Source organism: Heloderma suspectum, chromosome 1, assembly GCF_057233095.1.
Source record: "Heloderma suspectum isolate Gila_16-S chromosome 1, 16-S_ref, whole genome shotgun sequence".
NCBI classification, from domain to species: Eukaryota; Metazoa; Chordata; class Lepidosauria; order Squamata; family Helodermatidae; genus Heloderma; species Heloderma suspectum.
In genome coordinates, this window is record NC_139458.1 from 307896570 (window position 1) to 307922685 (window position 26116).

Below are 26116 nucleotides of genomic sequence, written 5' to 3' on the forward strand. Positions count from 1 at the left end.
CCTTTACGTTACTGAAAAGGGCCACCTTACCCCACTTCTTACTATACAGAAGGCTATTCTCACATTCCCTCACCTGTAGACCTTGAATGAAGCATGTTGTGGGCCCAGGTAGAGTAGCCCCTTTCCTCTCCTCCCCCCCACCCCCACTCCTTTGACACTGGCAAACGCTGCAATCCTAAAATAAAGTACCTCTAGTCCTATGGAGGTCAGTAGGCCTTACATTTTGCTTAACTTTCTCTGGCTACTGGACTAACTGTCTTTATTTTTAAGTTGTGGAAGCTCATGATGTTAACACCCCAACCTTATTCATCTGGGAGCAAGCCTACCAATTTCAATGGGTCCTGCTTTTTGTATGATCTGGATTAGACCCAAAGTCCAGAACCTGTCCTAAATCCTGTCATAAGCCAGTGAATGGCCAGTCATTAAGAATATACAAATACCCTCCTGCACTGTATGTGCACAATGCTTCTCATCCTCCCTCTATATAAGATGCTGCACAGAACTCACTCTTGGAAAATTGGTGCACTAATTTCATAATACTCACTCTGCTGGCACAGATCATAGAATTCATCTTGCACAGATCATAGAATTCATCAGGGTAAGGATAAGGGATTTTTAGAATAAGATCGTGTAAATATCCATCATATTTTACACTTCCTGATCAACCATCAGTTTCTACTAGTTGATATTGTATAGTAGGATTATGCAGCTATGGCAGACAGGTGTGTGCGTGAGAGAGAGAGAGAGAATGAATGAGAATGAGAATGAGAATGATTTGCTTGTAATGAGAAGCCACCACGGGTGAACTTTCCCGCAAGACTTTTTGTTGTGGTGGCAGCTACCATTTTGAAAATTCAAGCAGCGGCAAGGATGTGCTGTAGTTACCCTGGCAAACCTGGCCAGGGTAGGCTACTGGAGTGGTTTACAAGCCACCGAGAACCCATGGCCTGTTTTAGGGTTACGGGTGGCTTGTTAACCACCTCAAAGACCCACCTTGGCCAGGATCACACATAGCAACAAGCTGTGGCTTGCCTCCACTGTGGCTTGAATTTTCAAAATGGCAGCCAGTGCCATGACAAGAAGCCATGTGGGGAATTCACCCACAGTGGCTTCTCGTTACAAGCGAAGCAGGCCAGGGTTTTTACTAAACTCTGTTTTGCCTTTGTTTATAATTCAGGTATTGGTCTCAACCTGATCCAGATGATAATGTTTTTTCTGTTGTTTCACCTCTACCATTGGCAACAAAGGGAGCAATCCTATGGCCGCTAGACAGTGGCTAGACGGCCATAGGATATCTATTTTTCCGGGAACCAACCTCAGAGCCCATGCTCTCAGGTCAGTTCCCTGAGAATTGACCTCCTTCCACTTCTGTGCTGCCTCGGAGGCAGCACGGAACAGCCCCATGCGCTGCGCTCGCAAGAGGAGCACGGAGCAGCTGAAAAGGGGCATTCCGGGGCTGGGAGGGTGGAAATGCCTGTACAACACATCCAATGTGTCATACAGCAGCGTCCTCCCCTGCTCTGCCCTCCCGTGGCTAGACAGCCGCAATCGGCTGTCTAGCTGAAAATGCAGGGCAGGAGAAGAGCGGAGGGAACGATCCCCTCCATGCTTCTCCTGCCCTGCTTTGGACAGGTGGTCGCCTCTGAGTTCGGAGGCGGCTGCCTAACTGAATAGGATTGCGCCCTTACTGATTCACTCAGCTTCTATGAGTCCCAACTATACTAGTGAATAATTGACACCAGTATAATACAGGTGCGTGATTATATTGCATCAAGTCCCTTTCAAAGAAACGATTTCTTTTCTTTAATTTCAGCAAGCCTGCCATAGTATTCCAGGTAAAAACAGCACATTTCTAAACACAGTGACCGCTAAAACTAGGACTATGGATGAAGCATCTAGTGTCAATGATTTCTCATAGAAGCCTTTAAAAATATACAAACTAAAACCAAACAACTAGTATATTTAGACAACTGGTTCATCAACGCTGAGAAAATAATGCAGCTTTCTCATCTTATCTTTAAGGTATTTTTAAACACTGAAAACACGGTCCCAGATAAGTAAACAGTGCAACTCAAAGCACTGATAAATCATGCTACTGTTCAATCTAGCATATTAAACCTAGGATCTTAAGTACACGTCCTAGGAACTAGGGTGCGCACAAATTGGTAGGTTTTACTCCTAAATAATGTGCTTTGATCATTATGCCAATCATTTGGCAGCTTTACATTAGAGAATGCAGATTACCACTACTGTTATCAGCACTAAATATTTATTTACTGAAGAATGTGGTCCATCATACAGAAAAATTCTAAAAATACATCACATGGCCCCATAAAACATTTATGAAGCAATCGTAAGTTAGGCCATTTTATCTTGCCCTCATCCTTATTTGGCCTCACCATTTCTGTGCAACAGATTCAGAAAATTAGGGCTATCTAAAAAGATAATTTACACATGATGAAATATTGAGCTGAATAATTATCATGCTACGAATCAGGATGACTACGGCTTCACTGCCACTTGTAAGAATATTTTCGTGAAACACATGGTATTTAATTCCAAGTAAATTGCTAAAGTTCAAGAGGGTAAATTACCTTCTAATCCTCTGACCTACAGAATTTAGAGCATCTGTCTTACCTTAAAATCTCAATTTATATATATATATAAAATATAGAATGAACTACTTAAGCAGGATGGTTTCTGCCCTACATATTGCGTGTTTTTTCTTTATCTCTTATGGCTATTTCCAGGTTACCTTTTCCAACACTGAAATAAGTGTCAAAAACACAATGCACGTTAGAACTAAAAAAGGTGATTTAATAGTTCCATAGCAATGTGTTCATTTAAGTTGTAGGAAAAACCAGTCTACCATCCCAGGGGACAAAACCTGTCCTGTCCAACTGCAAGAGCAAGCGTGTAGAGTGTGTTGCGAAAAGAAGAAGCAGAGGCTTAACAGGTGAAATAGGGACACTCAGTGGGTCAGATGTGGTTCTCTGGCTGCCTAGGAAACTGGACTGTAGGATTAAGAGGAATATTCCAGTTTATGCTTGTTTAAAACAGGGAAGTCCATGTTTTCTCCCTTCTGAGGTGTAGTTCTTTAACAATGCAGCTAGCATCTACAACAAATATGACACAGGGCTTGGAGGAACAAAAAGAATCCTCTTACTTAAACAACAGCAGCAGCAGCAACAGCAACTAAAGGTGTGAGAAGCCATACAAGCACCAGTGGAGAAATCAATGAATCCTTCATTAAAAAAAAAGCAAGCTGCTTCATATAATGTTTTCCAACCTTTCGCTATGAGTAGGAGCTTACACCACAGATTTTGAAAGTCTTGCATAGATTTATTATTAGAAATAGAAAGCCTCCTGCAACCAATGACTCATACATATTGGTGGAAATGAAGAACACCCATTTCTTTCACAGCTTCCACAACACTCAATTTTTTTAATTTTCTCCCCCACTCCCCCTAATCTATTAGAGATGTGAAGACCTAGGAACAAAAATGGAAAAATACAGGGAAAAACAGGTTTTTTCCAATAACCTTATTTGTTTTTTCTGAGAAATTGACCAATTTTGGATTATGATTTTTTTTTTTAGAATGATTAATAAAACATTTAAGAGAAGGTGTTCATATATTGCTTCATGGCCTTTACTCTTCCACAATGTTTTCTAAAAATGAAGTAATAGTAAGACCTTTACTTAAGACTAGACATATAAAAGTTTTGAAGCCATGGGGAGGGGGGAGGGGAGAGAGAGGGGAGGATTTCTTTTAATCCTCTCTGTAAAATTCCCAACATAGTCATTTTTTTCCTTTCCTTATTAACATATATTTTACTAATAAGACATTTTGGGATGTTCATGCTCAGTTTTCCAACATGTGACTAGAATCACCCTATCATAATATGTGAAGAAAATGTGTAATCTTGACCATTTGGGTTTTGGTCTATAGCGACTTCTGTTTCTTGTTCAGGTTAAATGCTGTAGCAGTGAATAAGTAGTATTCTACTGAGCTCATGTGCCAGCGAGAGCAAACACTTGTGCAACTGAGATTTAGCAGTCCTAAAAGCAACCCGAAATGAGCGGAAATGCTAGTTTCTGGAATGGGGTAAGTCAATGAAGCTCTCAGAAGGGAGCTTCGGTGACCTGTCCAGATTCAGAAACAAGTGTTTCCACTCAATTCCAGGGTTACTTTTAGAACTGTTAATTCACTCCCACCAGCACAAAGGAAACAGCAGCATCAGTGTAAGGTACTGCCCATTGAATGTAGCTCTAAAACCCACATGTGAGAGAAACACTGTAGGTTATTCTGCCACAACTATACACACCCCATGTAACAGGACAATGTGTGGGTTATCCCACCTATGTTTCTTTTTAAAAAAAAATCTGTGAATCTTAGGGATATGGAACTCACTGCCAGAGTTTTTCATTAAATTCCCAATTAGACCTCACTATTATAGACTGCTGCCTCAGCCATAAAACCTTTAAAGGCTGCCACCAAAATAGACCCTCTATACCAAAGAAACTCAGTCGCCTGGTTCCTATGGTGTAAACAGGGGATTAACACCAGCGCTAGAGACAACCTTTCAAAATGAACAAAAATATGTTTATTAAGGAGAATTGTTTAGAAAAGGGAATAAAATGGCACTCTTCAAATCATAAGTTGAGATTGCTTAAAGGTTCTTAAATATGCTTAGTTGCCATTCCTAATAGGTAAGAAAGTCCTTTGGAGCTAAATAAGCTCTCAACAATTCTCTCTTCAGACAAGACTTCCCTGAACCCCACTCAAACGAATTCCTCATAAACAGGAACATATTTTATTTATTTGAAATAATTTTTAGGCCACCTTTAAGGGTAGAACCCTATCAAGGCAGTGTAAGCAACAGAAACAATACAAAAGTATGCAAAACAAAAACAATAGAAAATCAATAAATATTCAATAAGAATGCTATAAAAACATGTAGCACCAGATGCTGTACATCAGTCTTCCTCTGCCTCCAGCTCTTCCTGCTTCTTCTGACTTCTAGGATGAATTCAAGTATTTCAAGGACTACTCACTGAAGTTCCCTCTGGTTAGACATAAAATAGGAACCTAAATTTTATTATGTATAACTTGGCTTGCTCTTAAAATTATTTTATTTGGTGTATTAAATGTAAAAGTATTTTTGGTTTATTTAGAAAATAATTACATTTTTTAAAAAAATTACTTTTAAATGTTTTTAATTCTAATGATAATTTTGTAAGCAAACCAAGTTATACATAATACATGTTATGTTCCTAAAGTAACAAAGCACCTTTAGATCTATAAAGAGCACTAAAAAGGATAAGTATTGCATATTTTTCTCTATTTCCCCAAAATTGTCTTTTCTTCTGGAACCCCTCAGAAAAATCTATTTTTCCCCCTCATGGCTTAAAATTTCCAGAGATTTTACATCTCTACTCTCTATTTATCAATGGTCAGGGGGCTTTATCAGAGTTGACTAATAACAAGATAATTCATCTTGGTTCTTAATACCTGTTCCTTTAGAGCAACCAATTTTGCTTACTAGCTCACAACGTTTATCTGGTCATGAGCGACCCCAATTAAGTTTTAATCAAGGTCTAGCAAAATGTTTCCCTACAATTTTTACTCATTTTTTTTTCAAACTCTGAGAGATAGGATATATTCAGTGCTTTAATGTTATCTGCTTTAATGCAGTTTTGAATCTCTTAATCTTATAAAAATGTCTTATGTCTATAAAAACCAGCAGGGAGGAACAGACAGCTAGGCTAGGGAGGTGATTAACACCTCCTTGTGAAAAGGAGTTGTCTCACGTCACCTGAAAGAGGCAGTGGCAAGACCACTCCTAAAGAACCCCTCTCTGGAACAGGAAAATCTTAATAATTTCAGGCCAGTGGCAAATGTTCCTTTCCTGGGCAAGGTCCTTGAGCTGGTGGTTGTCAACTAGCTCCAGTTATCTATTATCTAGATCCATTTCAGTTATCTATTATCTAGATCCATTTCAGTTATCTATTATCTAGATCCATTTCAGTTGGGATTCAGACTGGGTTTTGGCCCAGAAATAGCCTTGGTCACCCTGTATGGTGTCAGAAGAGAGACTGGGGGAGTGTGACCTTGTTGATGCTCTTTGATCTCTCAGCAGCTTTCAGTGCCATCGACCATGGTATCCTTTTGGGACGATTGTCTGAGTTGGGAGTGGGAGCTACTGCACTGCAGTGGTTTCACACCTGCTTGGATGGTTGATTCCAGAAGGTGGTGCTTGGAGAATATTGCTAAGCCCCATGGATTCTCCAACAGGGGGTTCTGCATAGGTTGGTTTTGTCCCCCATGCTATTCAACATCTACATGAAACCACTGAGTGCGGTCATCCAGAGTTTTGGAGTGTGTTGTCATCAGTATGCTGATGACAAGCAGCTCTATTTCTCCTTCTCATCTTCTTCAGGTGAGGCTGTGGATGTGCTAGATTGGTGCCTGGCTGCAACAATGGACCAGATTAGGGCTAATAAACTGAAACTCAAACCAGACAAGACCAAGATGCTGTTGGTGGGTGGTTCTCCTGACCAGATGGAGGGTACTCAACCTGTTCTGTAGGGGGTTGCACTCCCCCTGAAGGAACAGGTTCGTAGCTTGGGGGTCCTCCTGGAGACATCTTTGTCACTTGAGGTTCAGGTGGCCTGAGTTTGCATGGAATGCTTTCTACCAGCTTCAGTTGGTAGCCCAGCTACACCCCAATCTGGACAGGGATAACCTGGCTTCAGTTGTCTATGCTCTGGTAACCTCCAAGTTTGATTATTGCAATGTGTTTTATGTGGGGCTGCCTTTGAAGATCGTTCAGAAGCAGCAGCTCATGCAAACTGCAGTAGCCAGATTGATTACAGAGACAAGAAGATCCGAACATTTAACACCGATTCTGGCCCACTTGCACTGGCTGCCTGTATGTTTCCAAGCCAATTCAAGGTGCTGGTTTTAACCTATAAAGCCTTACATGGCTTGAGACCACAGTACCTGATGGAGCGCTTCTCCCAGGCTTGATCCTACCCAGACACTATGTCCATCTTCTAAGGCCCTCCTCCAGGAGCCTCCTCTGATGGAAGCTTGGAAGGCAGCAACATGGGAGAAGGCCTTCTTGGTGGTGGCCCTTATTATGGAACAATCTCCCCACTCTGGTGCTAGCATTGTTTTCCTTTGGGGAGCCAGGTTAAGACCTTGCTCTTCTCTCAGGAATTTGGCAGCATATGATGAGGTTTTAATCAGGTCCTGGATTTTTTTTGTTGATTGTTAAAATTATTTAGATATCTCTGTGCCTGTCTGTGTGCTGTCTGTTCATACATTTATACGGAAATGGTTTTTATACTATGTATGATGTATTTTTAAAGCTTTTAATCTTTGAAGCTACCCAGAGAGCTTCAGCTATTGGGCAGTATAGAAACGGAATAAATGAAATGAAATATTACGGCACAAAGGCTATCAGCTGCAAGTGTGAAACTGCTACTCCTAGGTGCTACCAACTGTATTGTGGGATATGACTTTCTTTATAGAGAATAAAAGAAACACACTTCAAGCCTCTAGTTCGCTGACCAGAAAAGACTGAACCCACTCTTAGGGCCCAGAAGTTAGCCATCCCAGTCTTAAGTAATGGACTCTTGTCAAGGTAGAAGTTATAAAGGAATTAGCAAATCTGAATTTAGTATAAGACCCTGCATAGTATTAATATGTGACACAATATTTACACTAGTATACTTTACTCCTCTTGAGTCATGAATGGCATGGCAAAGGTAAACTGGCATCTATATCACACACTCCCAATGCCATGCAGAGCAGGTCTAGACATAGATCCCAGGTGTTTAGATGCATCTCTGCATGCCTCTGATGCAAACAACTTCCATAGCATGCTACAAATTATGCTGATCAGTAGCACTTCAGTCTGAAGACAATGTACAAACCAATATGTGGCTCTGTGCTTGTATAGACACAACCTAAAGAAGAGTAAGCGCTGCAAACTTTTCATTCTCTTATAAATGAAGGAAGGCTCTGATGCCGACAGCTACAACCACTGAAGCACAATGAAACAAGCTGAATCCACAGGGGGATAATGAGACTTTGGGATTTAATGTACTCCTGACGGTACCAACATCATGCTGGTCACAACGAAGCTATGCCTGCTGAGAGCCAGAGGGAACCAGATATGCACTTTTCAGTGCATCTGACGCCTGCAGTCCACAGGCACTTAGCTGCCTATTCACAAAGGTCATGGTCCCTCATTGTGAGATCACTGGCTAGAACGCACAGTGATTCTCAAATGAGCTTTACCTATTTGCACAATGCTAGGAGTCCTCCAATGGCACTGAAAACATGGGATTCAGCTCTGCAGGTGTGTCCTGGGAGAGCTAAATCGTCAAGACTTCCTCATTAGTTACAAGGAAGAAAGTGTATGCCAGGGGAAGAAAAGGAAAGAGGAAAAGGGGAAATGTATTTAAAATATGTACAAGCCACTCCCAAGTTGGTGTAACCAATTTAAAACCATAACACACAATAAGACTAGGATAAAAAACAAAAGAACAACCAAAGTTAAGAATTAAAACCAGGTAACACTATATACACACAAAGGCACTCAAAGTCCCGACTCAATAATAGGCCAAGCTAGGTCTTTAGGGCCCACCTGAAGGCCAGTAAATATGGGGTCTGGCAAACATCAATTGGAACAGAGTTCCACAAGCAGGAGGCCACTATCAAGAAGGCCCTGCCCCTCGTGTCTGCTACCTTTGACAGATGGGCACACAAGTCTGGCAGGTGGCACACAGATAGGGCTGGTTCGTATGAATGAAAGCATCCTGCACCTAAATGTACTGGCAGCCAGTGCTGCTAGTAAGATATAGTTTGCACATGATCCAGCTGCCTAGCACCTACCAGTACTAAGTGGCCACGTACTGTACCGCTTGAACTTTCTGAATGGTCTTTAAAGGCAGCCCCATGTAAAGCACATTACGGTAACCCAGCCTGGATCTCAGTAGAGCATGGATAACTGAAGCAAGGTCGATCCTCTCCAGATAGAGCTGCAGTTGATGTACCAGCCTAAGAGGGTAAAAAGCAGCCCTGGGCACCACTGCCACCTCAGCTTCCCCAGTTAGCATTGAGTTCAGGAGCATGCCTACATTGTGCACTCCAGGGTAAGTGCAGTCCCATCTAGGACCAGTTGCACACCTTCATCCAGAATAGTTGGTGTCCCTACCCATAGCACTTCTTCCTCACCTTGAGTTTTAGCTTGTTAGCCCTCATTCATCCCCAAACCACCTCCAGAAACCTGTTCAAGAGTTCCATCAACTCCCTGGAATGAGTAGATGGAAATGAAAGGTAGAGCTAAGTTTCATAATCTGCATATTGATTACACTCCAGCAGCTTCATATACATACTGAACAGCATAAGGGGCAAGATGGAACTTTGTGGCACCCCGTAATGGCTTCAATGGCCATGAGATAGAGCAATAGTCACACAAACACCACCTTCTGGGATTGATCACTTAGGAAGGATTGAAACCACCACAACACCATGCCTCCCAAATCCAACCTCAATAAACTGTCCAGAAGGATACCATGACTGATGGTACTGAAAGCTGCCAAGAAGTGCAGAAGATTCAGCAAGGTTGCACCACCCCATCCATTCTCTAGCATAAGTCATCCATTAGGGCAATCAAGGCTCTTTCTGTCCCAAAACTGGTCTGAAAACAGACTGCATCGAAATAAATACCACTGCCTGGAGTTGGCAAGCCACCACATGCTCCAACACCTTACACAAGAATGGAAGATTACCCACTGGGTTGTAATTATGCCAATCTATTCTGTATCTCCAACCGAGCTCTAGCAGATTTCAGTAGCCAGGATGGGCAAGGATCAAGGTTAGTCATAATAGGTCTCAGATCACCAAGCAGTTTGTCCATATCCTCAGGCTGTACATGCTGAAAAGCCTAGACTGTACTGTGGTTCCAGCCATATAAGATTCTGTCAAAACTACAGCATGTAAGTTGGCATGCAGGCGAGCAACTTTATCTCCAAGGTATACAGCAAGTTGGTCACAGCAGGCTCCAGCTCTTGCATATCCAAGCATATACCAAGAAGGCCCTTCACCACCCCAAAAAACTCTACTGGATGACACAGCAGTCGCTACGAGTCTCCCATTGTTTGCATTCTAATAGTTGGCCAATAACTCTCCACAATTATCTTCTAGGCATAAAGCCAGTGAATTAAAAGTCCTCATGCAAGCCCACTACCTCTGTTCTCTAGAAACTGCTCCACACACTGCATTTATGTGTTTCATTTTAAAAGGTGAACATCCAAGCATACACCTAAAACTGTAAAATGTGAGTGAGATAAATGTCTTTGGAACATGGACATGATTCACTTTCGAACCCTGTGAAACATTTATTCCATGTTACATCTTGGTGCGCTGCCATGTAATGTACAGAACAGCCCAAGATAAACATAAACCGGCACTCTACAAAATATAACTAAGAGCTACGTTTCATCAGAGGTGCAGCGAATTTGTAAATTTTTGCTTCAAATGTCTATATCCAAAGAGCAATGTGAAAAAGAAAAGAGCTAAAAGGTGTGTTACGATATTTAACAAGGAAGGAAACCGCAGCAGCAAGAGAACTTAAAATAGCCTTTGAGCAACAAAGCAGCTCTCTCACATTCTTCAAGTCTGTACTCGCCTATCATGGATGGCTTAAATTAAGGTAGCTTGTGCTGCAGCAGCAGACACGTGAGTCAGCAAGAGCTGCCTGTAGGAAACTGCTGACATTTTTAAATGGCTCACATACGTTAAATGCAAGCGTGCACACACACAGCCCTTCCCACTCAATAAAGGCACACATACATTAGCATGCAGAGCACCTTCATCCTATAGGTCACGGTTTCCTTATTCCAACTTCAGAATTAAATGTGCTTTTAAAAACAAACAAAAGCACACGTTTTAATGTTAGCGATAAGTAGCAGCTGCAACAGAGTCTCAATGATCAATTTGTTTTAGTTGCTTTTTTATTTATTCAGACAAAGGATTTGAGCTACTTCTCTTTTTTCAAAACTGAAATTGTTGTCACACAGAGCACAACGTACCACACAGGGACAAGCAAGCAATGTGCACTTCCTTTTTTCTTTTCTTTTTTAAAATGAGCGGGAGGCTGATTTTGAACTTGGAACACTTGAAAGATCATACACTGCAATCAGGAGGCTAAAGGTTAATTTCTAGAAAGAGACACAGTCCTACTTGGAAATAAGCCCTCTGTCCTGGAAGACCAAGTTCTTAATCACAGGGTTTGGGCCGCGGGAAGGGGAAGCAGAGGATGGTTGCATTTACTTAATATGAGAAATGCAGCCTTGCACATGCATATTACCACTTCAGAGGTCTGCTAGATGGTAAATGATAATGGGATTATAGCGGTCTATAAACCTTTTAAGATCTCTTCACACAGTATAAAAATTATCAAGTATGTGCTTTCATATCTCCCGCACTTGCGATATATTCTATGATGAGCGAGAACCACTCTTGTGGAGCCTTTTTTTAATGCGCTACTGCATGAATGTGCTACAACGACCCAAGGCCAAATGCAGCTCCCCCAATGGCCACATAAGAGTGAATGTAAAGTAATGGGTGCCAGTAATGGGGAGAATTCTTTTCTTCCAGGAAAAGTCCACAACTATTTTTCTAAAAATACACTGTTTCATAAAACTAATTAGTAACATAATGAATAGATGCAGCCACCTGTCTAACTAGGCAGTTGCAAAGTTGCAAACAACCCTTTTCAGGAGACTTTCCCTAGAAACCACAAGCACACACATTGACCGGGTTCACATGATCAGGACAGGAAAATAAGCCATCATAGCTTATTTTCCCATCCTGCACATGCCAATTACATGCCACATCATTACCATAATTCCCTTCACCAGGCGTAGTATGTCATGTCGTCTGAACCTGGCAAGGGTGTGCAGCAGGGAAGGGCTACAAACCATCCCACAATCTCAGAACAAGCCATGGATTCTAGGGTGGATTGTAAACCCATCCACTGCGCACTCTCACTGGGTTTGGACAACACAACAAACCGTACCTGGCAAGGGTACTTATGGTAATGACGTGGCGCACAACTGACACGTGTGGGTCGGGAAATAAGCTACGATAGCTTATTTTTCTTCCCCAATCATGTGAACCCAGTTATACTGTCTGTATTTGTAAATGGAAGCATACATGTTAAAATCAGATCCCAATCAGTGTAGGGCATTGGACATATTTCCTATCTAACACTGTCTGGAAAATCAGTATCACCGGTTAGTACAGTGTGGAACACGGATGGAGAAACTCCGACTTAATCCTCTCCAACCATAAAATATATTGGATGATCTTGAACATGTCATTCTCTCTCAGCCTAAACTTTATCCATAAGGCTGGATCCAGATTTAACCATGCTTCGAGTAGCCCCATTGAAACCAAGTTAGTCATGACTAATTTAAGTCACAGTTAAAGCAATGGGTCTACTTGAAGCAGAACTAAGTTTGGATCCAACCCAATAAGTTGAGCAAAGTTTTAAAGGGGGGAGGGGAATACAGACATTACTCCAAGCTCTTCAGAGAAGGGTGAGATTGAAGTATCATAAATAGTAGTAAAACTCCTTAGATTGTGGAACCTTACAGAATACAGCTAGATACTGATAAAATTGCTGTAAGCTTCCCTGAGATATAAAAGGTTATAAAAAATAATGAACAAAGGAAGAACAAAGCACAACGGGCAACATCACAGATACACACAATGTACAGGTATGTACTTCCTGATGTCTACAATATACGAAGCACCCCTTGGTATAAACAGCTTGAATTCCTACGCACTCTTGATTTCTGCTCTCTTTGAGCAATTGTCTGTATTAACATATATGGGAAAATATCAAAACCAGGACATATACATACGTTTATAAATGCAAGTCTGCAAGGCCATGCATAAGGAAATGAGAATTTCAAGTCAGTGTTCATGGACACTAGTGGAAATCTTGCACTGATTTCAGAGTATTCTTAATCCATTTAAATCTAAAAACCACTAGGATAAGTAATTTGAATAGAGAAACAATATTATCCAAATATTTCTGAGACACTTGAGTTCCAGAGCCAAGTAAGAAATGATACTAATTCTTTAGTCTTTTAGAAAGACTAATGCTACAATCCTAAACACACACCTGAACACAATGGGACTTATTTCCAAGTAAACATGTCTAGGACTGCACAAAGCATGAAAAGTAGTTTGCTAAAAGTTTGTTTTCCAAGGTTTCCTGCACCTTGGAAAATAGCAGAAATGCAATACGAGACTACTTAGGTATGAGAAATAGGACTACCCAAAATGTCAAATGACAGAGTGGAAGATACCCATTTTAACACCTTTCAGAGGAAATTACAAACATTATATTTCACTCATATAGAGTGAATGTGATTAGGGTTTTTTTTTTAAGTTCTTCCCCTTTTCCCTTTTGATTTACATGTATTGTTCTTGCAGTAGCTTTTCTGTCAATGCTGGTAATTGTTGTACTACACCAGTAGTTTCAATTTAAGCTCATTATTGATCACACATAAATTTATATGCATTCCTCTGCTTGCTCACTTTAAAATTATAATTTCAACTCCAGCAGTGGCAGGCTAAGTATGACACTTTTCAACACACTACAAAGATGCTTCAGTTTGACTAGAACACAAAACAAGCATGCTGCAACTCAGCTGGCTACGCTCATACATTTTACATTTTTTTGAGGCAAGCTTCAAAATGAATACTTAATTCACGCAGCTGCCATAAGATTATTTTCTTTTATTTTTTGTTCAGAACAAAAGAAACAGTGACCAAGTTTTGCAAAAGCTGAGTAGGCATTATTAGCACATATGAGTTGTAGCAAATCATATAAAGATTTCAGAATGGGAAGATGGGCAATTTAAGTATTCCAGCATGTTATGTTCTTTGAAATCCATTAACAGGATTTCAAATACCCTATACTGCTAGCATACGAAGTTCAGTTTAAAAACTTCTGGGTCAATTTACCAGTGAAGTACATGATATTTACTCCCTAATAACACAGGATATTCATCCAGATTAGTGTGGCTGTAGTTGATAAATGACTGAGAGCCGGTTCACACATCATAATAAGCCACCCTGAAAATAACCTATGGTGGGTTGGTTGTTTGCTCGGTAACCCAGGTTACTCCCAACAGATGATCAGGCGCTCTGCGGCTTGCCGTGGTTTGTTTCCCCCTTAGCCCTCCTGCCTGCTCCTGGCACATATCCCATGGGCCTTTGCAGCACAACCTCAACAGCCTACTCTGCTATTCCACAAATGAGCACAAATGCGCTCATTAGCAGAACAGTGTTTATTCTGTAGAATATTTTTTTCCACCTTCAGGGAGATTTGTGGAAAATAAACTTTAAAAAAATTTCAGGGAGATTTGCACAAATTTGCTGAAGTACAAAAAAAGTACATTTGTGCAAATCTGCCCGAAAGTAGAAAGAATAAAAAAGTTAAATATGCACAAATCTCCTGACGGTGAAAAAAAGTGTTGCTGTCTAGAGAGGCGATGAAGTAGAGGAGTAAGTTGACTAGCATCATTTCAAGACATAATATGGAGGGGATATCATTAGCGAGATTGCGAGGAGCAACTGGGTTTTTCACGCCTCTTGCCAGGCAGCTCTGTTGCCCTTTCCGACAAGCTGCACACAAGCCATTGTGCTGGGCTCACACATCACAACAAGCCACTCTGAAAACAAGCCACCCTGCACAACCCAACAAGTCATTGGCTTGTGCTTGGTTAACAAACCACAGTGAGGAAACCATGCTGGGTTCAGATGTATGACAAGCCACCCTGAAACAAGGCTGATAATCCACCATGGGTTGTCGTGTCATGCGAACCAGGTCTATGTGCATCAGAAGATGCATCGGAGGTTAAAGAGAACGTCTATAAGAAGATGTATAGATGGTATATGTCACCGTGTAAACTGTCTAAAATGTATATGGGTGTTTCTGGAAAATGCTGGAAATATGAAGACCAAGATGGAACCTTTTATCATCTATGGTGGACTTGTAAGAAAGCTAAAACATTTTGGAAACGAATACAGTCTCTAGTTCAAAGAATATTAAAGACTACTATAGAATTAAAGCCAGATACTTTTTTACCGGGACTAATGGACAAACACGTAAAAGAGAAGGGGGGAACCCTCTTTCTCTATATGATAACGGCTTCAAGGTTATTGTATGCACAAAAGTGGAAGAATGAAACAATACCAACTGTGAATGAGTGGATCACAAAAATGATGGAGCTGGCAGAGATGGCAAAACTTACTATTATAATTAAAGAAGGATTAATGATTAAATTTATGTCAAAATGGAAACTTTTTTAAAATCTGTACAAGAAATAGAGAAGAATTTTATCTATGTATGTGGATTCTGATCTTTGAGATGGTCAACTTTTTTCTTTGTTAAAAATTAGGAGAGAAAAGAAATAATATCTGTGAACTCAATGTATGATATACAACTAAGATAAGAAGCAGAGAACAATAATAAGCATTTGTTGTGTAAGGGGAGCCGAAGGTAGATACCTTATAATCTTAGATGTATTTTAATGTATCCCTGTGTGTGTTGTTGTAATGACGTGTATTGTGTGTCTATGTTGCTTCCCCCCCGCTTTTTAAATAAAAATAAAACTATTAATCAACAGAAGGTGCATCAGAGGTATGTGATGGTACACAAAAGACACAACCATATCTATAAATGTTGTATGTTTCTGGGACATTATCTTCTAACTTTAATTGGTACACTGTACAATAAAATCCTTCAGTAATAAAAGGTAAACTGATTCACCAATTTTGTGCATATCAAAATGAAAGGCTGGGGGGGAAGATCTTACATGCCGATAATGTCAGCCATTTGCACTGAATCATTTACATCTAACATCTCAACCCCCTAAACTGTTTCACTCATGTATCAGGGGCTTGAGTTGTTTTGCAAGATATGTCTTGTGACATGAGAAGGTTAATAAGCTCCTTCCTCTAAATATTTATCATACAGCAGCTCTTAGGATGCAGAACTTTTGAACTGTTTAGTACTAAAATGCTGTCAACTCTTGTATCAATTTTGTATTGGATTTCATATTTATCCCTCTCAAAAATTAAACACCTTTAGAGGTATTTTGTCCTAAGCTTAAGAAAAACCATAGCGAAATAACAGATATCATGGATGTACGAAGAGACAGCACTCCCTTTCATTGTTCTGGAGGGGAGGCAGGGGAGGATTTTAGGAGTGAAACCCATTGCTATATTGTTGCAGAAGATATTTTAGGAGAAGACAGGTAAACTTTAAAGTGCAAAAACACCGCACTGTTGCTTAAAAGAACAAAAATCTGTTTTATTTATTTTAGCTAATACTCTGTCCTTCAGTATCTTTTATAATTAACCTTTAATAGAAGTGCTTTACAGAACACTTAAAAACTTGAAAAATCAATTCACATACCACATACACAAGTGTTAATTCAAGATTACGCCACAGTAACAAATCCACTTCCTACGTAGACAACTGCCAAATTACAATTTTTCTATATTCCCCTCACTCTTTAGAAAGTGCTTGCATTCTTAGTTCAAACATCTACTGTAAACATAGCATCAAAGATATTATCACATACCCACCCCTTGACCCAGTATGATATCATATTAAGCCTATCATACTTAGCAAGCTCCCTGTTATAATGCCAAATATCTGACAGATGACTTATTTTATGAATCTAAATATAGATTATATCGAATATTGCATCTAGCTGGTGATCTATTATGTCCCTCTGAGTATCAAGGTTTAATGACAAAGATATGAGTATACTGGGACAATAAAGGCTATGGCCCATAGCTATAGTTAACCTGAGTACTAGAGGCTAGGTGAGGTTTCTCTAGCTCAATATGGAATGTGGTTGCTTAATATGAGCTTATTTGGCCTGGCCTGGAACAGTATCCACACTAACTTTTTAAAAACTTAGACCCATTACAAGCTTTAGATCTCACCATGCTTCCAGGGCTAGAAGCCTCCCCCACTGCTCTCCCCTTTCCCTAAAACATACCTGGTGGGATGAACACTGGTGACATGTGTTGCAAGCCGCAGTGGGCAATAACGAAGAGCAGTAATACCCTGGATATCAGAATTCCTGGAAATTATAGTTTCCCAGAACTTCTAGTTCTTTAGCAAACTGAATTAATTTAAAATATTTGTAGGCTGCCTTTCAGGGATGGAGCACTCCCAAGGTGGCTTACAACAATAAAATCAATCCCATATAGTAAAAGCCCCCACCATACCATAATAAAACAGCAACAATACATACAAACAACTAACACCAGCAATAAAACAGCTGGCCTAGACAATACTAGAATCTGCAATACAGTCGCAGCTACCTACAAACCAGACCAAATAAAACATAATCAGGGCTCAGAGGCCTGGAAAGCTGTATTTCCCTGGAGTCCAGGCACCCACAGTAGTGCTGTCTAATGACAACTACAGCAGTAGCCCTCCTGTGCACTGAGGCTAGCCAAGTTTCACGAGAGAGTGAAGGGGGTGGATGTAGTGGTGGTGAAAACTGATGAGATCTAGACTGAGATAATTACAAGTTGTGTCTACACGTCAGAGAGGTTCACACTTGAAGCTCCAAAATAGGGAAATTCATAAGGTGAACTTTCTAACTCTGAACACTGTTGCATAAATGAGTGCCATTAAAGTGAGAGTTATAAATCCAGCCAAAGTAGAAGTAGCTAAAGCATAGTCGTCCACCGTAAGGCTGGGATCTAAGCTCTACTTGAGGCATGCTCAATGCCTTGAGCATGCAGAGTGGCATTTTTTGAATTTTTTTTCTTTGAATAGCAGACTCTCTGCCCTCCCTGCAACACAGTCATATCAATAACTGCTTTTGAAAATCCTCTCCATTTCAAAATCAGTTTGCTCTGTGAAATTGGGGAGGGGGCTGCTCTTTGAGAAACACAAATCCAGAGAAGCCTTGGGCATGTGGAACTAGATGTGTGGTTCCTAGGCTCCATATAAGCAACAACCTCACCCCTTGTGTCCATTCCTGAATGTACCTGCTCCATTTCTGTACACATGAGCCACAGAGTCATAACAAGGGTACACCTTAAAAGCCTTTACAGAAATACCCACTGTGGTTTGGCTTTGGGTGAAAAAGCAACATCTGCTCTATTTACTATCCAGTCCTTTCAAATGTGCAAAAAGACAACTCCACCTGCATTTTTATGAATGGCTAAACCCAACACCTAGGGCTTCCTGATTAATCCTATTAACACTTTCCTGGGAGTAAACATGCATAGGATTGCACTATAGGTTTCTCACAAGGCTACCTAGTGACAGGTTAAGCATTAGTATGTTGTCATCCTTCCACACCTCAACCTGTCTCTCCTGCTTATGAATGCATACCTTCCAGAAGTTAATTAGGGCCAGATTTTATCTCAACGTTGCTTGAACTTCTACAGTACTGCTTCTCGCCAAGAGATCTCTTAACTACACTGAAAACATCAATCATCTTCATAACATTGCTGAAGGCACTACCTATGCAGCTTGAGAAAACGAAGCACGTCACAGAACAAGTTATCCTCAGAACTGGGAATATAAACATACAATCCTGACTCTCATTCCCACGCTTGTGAAGCACAGAATTTTAAAAAGCCTTCCCTGTTTCCATTAAGAGAATTCCGATATCAACTACTGTCCACTATTTTCTAATGCGCATCTCATTTCAGGCTGGAGCATGAAGAGGTATTTAAATGTGAGACAAAAATGACAGTTCTTTAGAATTTTGGTATTCATATTAAAAAAGATTTCTAAATTATAGTGTTGCCATATTCACTGCTACAGGCTAAAATATCTTCAGCAGTTTCATAATAAAGATCTGTTTTCTTAAGGTCCGTACATTGCCACGTACAGGGGAATATTTGTATGCCTACAAAGCTACAATGCCAATCGGCATATTCTCAAATATATTTATTTATTAAATTTATTAATCGCCCATCTGACTGGTCACCCAGCCACTCTGGGCGATGTACAACCCCCATAAAACAATTTAAAACAATAAAATTTTACCATAATTTTTTTTTAAAAAAATACCCTAACCCACCCCAAATGCCTGCCTGAACAACCACGTTTTTAATGCACGACGGAAGCTCAAGTTTCATTCCCTCCCCCTATATTCAAAGAGACATACGTTGAAATAAAAAATGAGCTTCAAGCAAGTTATAATAATACTTTATTATTATATTAGTTATTAGACGTCACCACTCCATTTAAAAATGCTCAAGGCAATTTTTAAAATAGCGTAAAAATAACAGGATAAAGATAGATTAGGAAGATGGGAGATAAAAAATTCACTGGAAACTCATGTTCCAGGGAGTTTAGAACGATCAGCAGCTGGACAAGCCAAACACCTACCAAAAAGGAAAAGCCTTCATGAGATGATGGAAAACCACTGAAGAGGGGGCAGGGAGTTCTAGGTGTGGCAACAGAAAAGACCCTCTTCTGCATCCCAACTGCAGCTCAGTATTGGCGGAACATGAAGGAGCCTCTCCAGTAGATTTTAATGAGCGGGCAGGCTTAGCCATTTATATAACGCTTCACATAATCCTTACAGTAACAAGGTTTAGACTGAGAGTGCGTGGCCCAGTTCAGATGCAACGCTAAACTATGGTTTAACATTACATGCACAAGACTGGTGTGGCTGAGGGGATTGGAAGCATTTACTTCAACTCTTAAATTAACCAAGGTTCCTCAGTACATTTGAAAGCTAGTTCACTTCTATGTTTTGAGAACAAGCCAGAATGATAAACAGTTTGATCATGGCTTGTTTGAACCAACCATAGTTTAAACTAACCAGAATTATCCCCAAATTCAGATATAACAAGGAACTCTAGTTAGTTTGGCTACACCAAAGGAGAAGACAGGAGGGGGAAATGTCCAGCTCATGTACATAACACTATACTATGGTTTAGCAGTATGTATGAAAAGGCCCAATGATTTGCCTAGAATCACCTAATGAGTTCATGACAAAGGCAAAATTCAAACTCAGTCCCAGGTCAGTGTGCTGCAGCCCTAGCCTACACCCAAAAAGCACACTTACTAAGGAGTTAATTTCACCAAACTCAAGAGGGCTTTTTTTCTGAGTAACCATGCACAGAACTGACTGCACATGACAATGTATGGACTTTAACACTTTTTAAAACTAAAATGTTAAGAAATCTTAGCCTGTAACAGTGAATTTGGCAACACTGCAATTTAGCACTCTTTAATATGAATTCCTAAGCTGTAAGAAGGTGTCACTTCTGTATCATGTTTAGTCCCTTGAATAAAAAGAAGTTTACTCCAGCTCTGCCTGGGCTTCAGTAATGAAAAGCATGACGATCTCACAATAACTGAAGCATTTTAAGAACGACGCCTGCTGTATTACAAAAATAGCCTGTTCCACAAAAGGAGAGGCATGATTTCACACTTAGCTTACTTCATGACAGCCAGAGCCTTTGCAGTTAGCTGCCTGGTCTATATGTTACATTTTTAATGATCTGGGAAAATCATTATCAGCGTTAACATCTCTCTCCAACTTCATACTGAGGAGGGGTGGGGGAGGAAAAATGCAAAGTCTTTCATTAGGCATTATCTTCTTTTGGGATCCCACTAGGCAACTGAGATATTTTGTTGGGAAGTAATTACCCTTTGCTGTGCAACTCAGATTAAATTGATAGAGGAAACGATTTTAAGACTATGGTATAATCTGAAATCAACCTATTGAAAGACAAGGAGAAATCACCCTCCGATACTAGTCACAAATAATTTAAATTAGACTCTCACTTGCCAACAGGATGCCTCTAGTAATTAGATGACTTGGCAGCCCAACTTGTATGTCTAATAAATACACCGCAAATGCAATAGTCAGTTTTGATGTCCCAAGCATACACTCTCAGGCACACCCACCCATGTATTTTTACAAGTGCATCTTTAGGAGGAAATAGATGGCAGATTTCATTTCAAGGCAATCCACAGAATGATATAGCAAGCTTTAGAAGCAAGCCGTTTTTCAATAGACAGGAACTTCTATAGCCTAGCCTCCCAAACTGTTCTTCATTGCAACACGCCACAAGGTTACCACCACCACTCCAAAAAGGAAAGAGGGGGAGGGAAGAAAGGAGCCCAGGCAGGCACTGACCAGATTGACATCACAATACACATCAAATTATGAATAGGAAACCCCAATGGGAGAAAGAGGGCAGAAGCAGCGGGGATAATGAGCGCAGCTTTATATGCCTTGCCCATGCTGGATGGCTTTAATGGGTATCTGGCAAGAAGCATTTAGCCACCCAGACTGAACAAACATGCACACACAACTCCCCCCACCCAATCTCTCCCCACCCACTACCCTCGCTATTATGCCACTCGATGCAAAAATTCAATTCTAGCAGCTCTCCCCCCTCCTCTGAGGAATTAACCTCTTTATTAGAACTTGTCTTAAGGCACAAGATTTTCATTTCAGAACCAGCAAGGACCGCTACAGACGAAAACCTGGAACGCATCAAAGACACACGGGTCACCGGGGGCGGGGTGTCAATAAGAGGGGGTGCAAAAGGCCGTGCGTATTTGCCCGCCAACTGCCCCCCCTCCCTCTTTCCCAGCTTGTTAAAAAGGCCTCGCAATCTGACAGCTGCTCTCTCTCTCACACACACGCACAAAACACAACACAAGAACGGCCGCCGCCGCCGCCATCCCCCCTCCAATGCCAGACTTACTATCCCGAGCTCGTCCTCCTGCAGCTTGCTCACAACACCCATCCCCGGGCATGGACTAGGCACGAGCGCCACTTTTCCCCTCGGTGTGTTGGGGCGGAAGCTTTAATGCAATTAAAAATGACCCATTGTAAGACAGCCCATCCCCAGCCGCTCTCGACACTCCGCTTCGCTCCTCCCCGGCCACCTATAAAAGCCACCCTTTCGAGGTATCCCGAGAGAACCAAACCGGTGCGCCGGTCACAAAACCGGAGCAGAACCAAGAGCACACACAACCCAACGGGCTTGGGATCATGTCACGCACACTTTGCAATTATGCAAGATTTCGACTTTCTGGAAAATGAGGCAGAATCGACACACTGAAAATAAAGCGGGAGGGAGGGAGATTAATTTTCAAGAGGGAAAACCAGCCGCTCTCCCAGCTACACGCCACGCCAAAGTTCGTCTCCATCCATCCTTAGGATGGAGGAAAGCAAAGTGTGTGTGTGTGTGTGTGTGTGTGTGTGCGCGCGCGCGCGCGCCCGCGAGCGAGCGAGAGAGACTCACCTTCTATCCACGTTAACTTTCGCTAGCTCCCCGTGCTTTTTGCAAACGTTAGGAAGGGGCGAGAAAAAAAAAAAGGAAAAGACCCAATCTTGCTGAGGATTCTTCTTCTTGTTGCTGAGGTTGTCCGTAGAAAATTTGCACCTAAAGACGACGCACGTCATATGCCGATTGCTTTAAATGATAATAATAATTTTTAAAAGACCACCAGCAGCAACAAATAAATAAAAACAACAACAACACCCGGCTGCCTCACGAAGCAGAGTCTTGCAGAGGAGGGGGGGAGGAGGGGGAGGGGGAGGAGAAACACATATGCATATAAAAAGGAGGGGGCGGGGAAGTGGAAGGGGGAACTGGCGGCGGCGGCGGCAGTAGCGATGGGGGGGCGAGTGGAAGGGCAGCCGCACAGGAGTTGCTCTGCCGCTGGAGCACTCGGGGGCTGTCTGCCCAAGGTGGCGGCGGCTCGGTGCTTCTTTGCAGCCCGGCGGCGGCGCCGTATTGTTGCTGCGGCAGCGGCCCCTGTTCTGCTGCTCGCGCTGACTCTCCCCGCGGCTCGCGCTCTTCCCAATGGAACGCCGCCTACTCCCCTCAATCGCTACATTGTTGACATTCGCAGGCTGACATCATCCCCCTCCCGCCGCCGCCGCCGCCGCCGCCGCCGCCACTACCAACTACCGCGCGCACGCACGCGCGCGCACGCACACCGCCTTCCCCCCATTCACGATAACGCCGCGCAAATCGCGTAGCGCCCTCGCCGAAGGCGGCGGGGATGCGGAGAATCAGGCGCACACGCGCTCCGCGAATAGCGGCTCCTGCGCCGGCATTCTCTCCGAGGGCTTCTGCCGCATGCGCACATCTCCGGTGCCTCCGGCGTTGCTCTTCTTCTTCGTTCCCAACTTCCCCCCCCTCCCCTTTTCCGTTCGAGCGGGGGTCGAAAGGCACGCTGGGAATTGTAGTCCTCCTCATCCTTCTCCAGGTTCCGCGCGTGTGGAAGGAAGGAGAGGGAAACGCGTTTGCGATGCAGCGCATTCCCAGGGGAACGATCGAGCCGCGGCAGCCGCACTCTGTGTAGCCGAAGGGTGCGTGAGGTCATTGTTGCTGTGTAGAAGGGCTGGCGATAGAGCCCCAGCCAGTGCTCTGTGGTCCTTTAAAGAAACAGACGCATGCCATAATATTCCTCTCCGGCACCATCATCACCAGTTAAGCTGCATTTCATAAAAACGAGGCAGGCTCGAAACCGTAATATAATGAAGCGGTAATCACTGTTCGGGGATAAACCAAATGCCTTGGTGGAATTATAAAAAAGCTGACATGGTAATAGGTAGGTTAAGACAATAAGCATCAATGGACTATTGGAATAAATGTTACAGATTTTTGTAAGCCACTTTGCAAGGAGTCATTCTAAAAGGCTGGGTAAAGATATATGAAATAAAATAATATTTTTTATTATTTAAAACAACAACAATGACAACAGTTCAGGTAGCAGACAACATTTTAGTGGGGAAATCTTCCTTCACACACGTGGGAAGGGGAACTACTCTTCTGCTACCACGCATGTGCACCATCAATTCATCATACAGGACCAGCATCTTAAAGGTGGCATCTTAAAAGAGGCATTCCCACCCATGTGAAACACATATACGCATGTATGAATTTATCTGTTTTACAGCCTGCACAATGTGATGACACACTGCCTGGCATCCACATCCTCTTCATTTTGGCATCATTGCAAGGGACAAGTTTTACAAGCACCATTAATACGCAACTCAAGGAGCCTCCCCAGCTCAGTTCTCCATCACCGGCCTTCCTGAATTGAGGTCTTTGTTTCCACCACCACCCCACGGCGCAAACACACATGCACACACACACACACACAAATAAATGGGTGGGGTACACAGGGAAAAAATGTAAACAATGTTGCCAAAAGACAGGCAACTTGCAAAAGATTCAGTAAGTCTGTGGCATTGCTAAAGAGTTCAAATGTATGTAAGATCAGAAGTGATCCATTCACAACAGCAGTGTCCAACTGCAGGGATTAAATTTAGGAAGACAGCATCACCAAGGACTGCTGTTTTGAACAGGTCACTTCTTATCTTGTATATACTTGCACTTTGCATAGAAATGTCACAGACCTAGCAGTGGAACTCTTGCAGTTGTTGATGGTTTTATTTGCTGTGAATCACTTTTGGAAGAAAAGCAGGACACACATTTTAAAATAAATAATAATTAACCTCCCTACCGCCACTGCCCCTTTCAAGTTGTTGATGGCTGGAGGGGTTGGGATGTAACGGAGCCTCTGCCTATGGAGAGAAGCTCCACGTGGCAGAGGCCTGCACCATACCCATGTGGGCAGAAAACCAGTGCTGGCAGTAGTGGGCAGAAAGCCCTGGATCAGGGTGTTTTATGCTTGGCTCAGGAACAGGGCACTGGGCAGCTTTGGATCCACTGGGTCCAAAGCCTGGCAGATCCTCTAAGAGGTCTAATCCTCAAATCAAGGGGTTTTGATATATGTTTACATGCATAGCTGCACAGGCATGTGAGGGTGGGGGTGCGACACTTTGAGTTTTAGTGGCTGTTCTGTATTTTAGGGGTTCTTTTGTGTCTGTCCATTCCTCTTTAGGTAAAATGGGGGTGGTCTGCACCTTCACTACCATGCCAACTGTTTGGCAGTTCTCCAGCCCGAGACTATCGCGATGATTCATGTGTGCCCATGAGAGGCACGTGCCTACCCATCATTCCAAAATGGTGGCTGGAGCGAAGTTGGTCCTGGACCTTCTGCTCCCCTGAGACCCCCCAGCCCTTGACCACTGACTCCAAAGCAGCCATTGTGAAGATATGAAGCTGCGAAAGTGTGTGAAAGTGTGGCTGAAGAAACGAACATATGTACTTCCCCGTGCCTCTGTAACTGTGGAGCCGCAAAGGAACAGGGAGGAGTGAAGAGGCGTCACAGAGTGACACAAGCACTAGGCACACCTACCACATGCCCACCACAAAATGCGAAGTCGGTCCAGGGAAGAGCCAGAAAGCTTCAACTGAGGGAAACGCACAGATGGGGCCCAGTCCTTGTTGTAGAACACTTCCTTATTGGGGGCAGGGATGATAGGTGATAACTGGACCGCACTTTAAAAAGTTTACGTCCCACAGATTTCAATTTGAAAGCTAATTCTCTCTCATTGTACTCCATCAGACCTACAAGTGCTTAACTTTGGCTGGACCATGTCTCATATTTCCAGGGCCAGCCCAAGACATTTTGCTGCTTGAAGCAAAGAACAAGATGACACCCACTCCCATTTCATGTACAAAAGCTGACTAAACTATTTCTTCAACACTGGGGATGGAACAGCATCCCCCATTGAACCTGAAGGTAGCAGGCTAGCTTAGGGCACATAGGGAAGGCTGTGAGGCACATAGCTCTCTTCTCCAACCCCTTGCTGCCAGCTCCCAGCATCTGCCACCTAAGGCGACTGCATCACCCTACCTAACGGGTGGACTGGCCCTGCACATTTCTAAAGATCCCCTGCTTAAGGCTCACAGCTGTAATCCTATTCTTACCTATTTTGGCATAAGTCCTTGTGGCTCGTATCCAAAGGCTCACTCATCTAATGCTTTCGGTGCTTTGGGGCCTGTGTGTCTCAAAAAGCAACCCTCCGTACTCTATGTACCCCACTTTGGAAACTGACAGGCAATTTGGAAAAGCAATGATCATGCATGAAATCCTGCTATTTAAAGAAATAAGTCAACAAGCCTACTAGGCATTCCCA

General features: G+C 42.4%; 1 protein-coding gene across 2 annotated transcripts in view; it reads right to left on the reverse strand.

Annotated features, from left to right (window-relative positions):
* BACH2 (BACH transcriptional regulator 2) overlaps positions 1–23245 on the reverse strand; it is a 248706-nt gene extending 225461 nt beyond the window's left edge. For both annotated transcript variants that reach the window (XM_084827113.1, XM_084827116.1), the window contains exon 1: positions 22359–23245. The gene's annotated coding sequence lies outside the window, so the exon portion shown is untranslated. The remainder of the gene's footprint in view (positions 1–22358) is intronic.
* Between the last annotated feature and the right edge of the window lie 2871 nt (positions 23246–26116).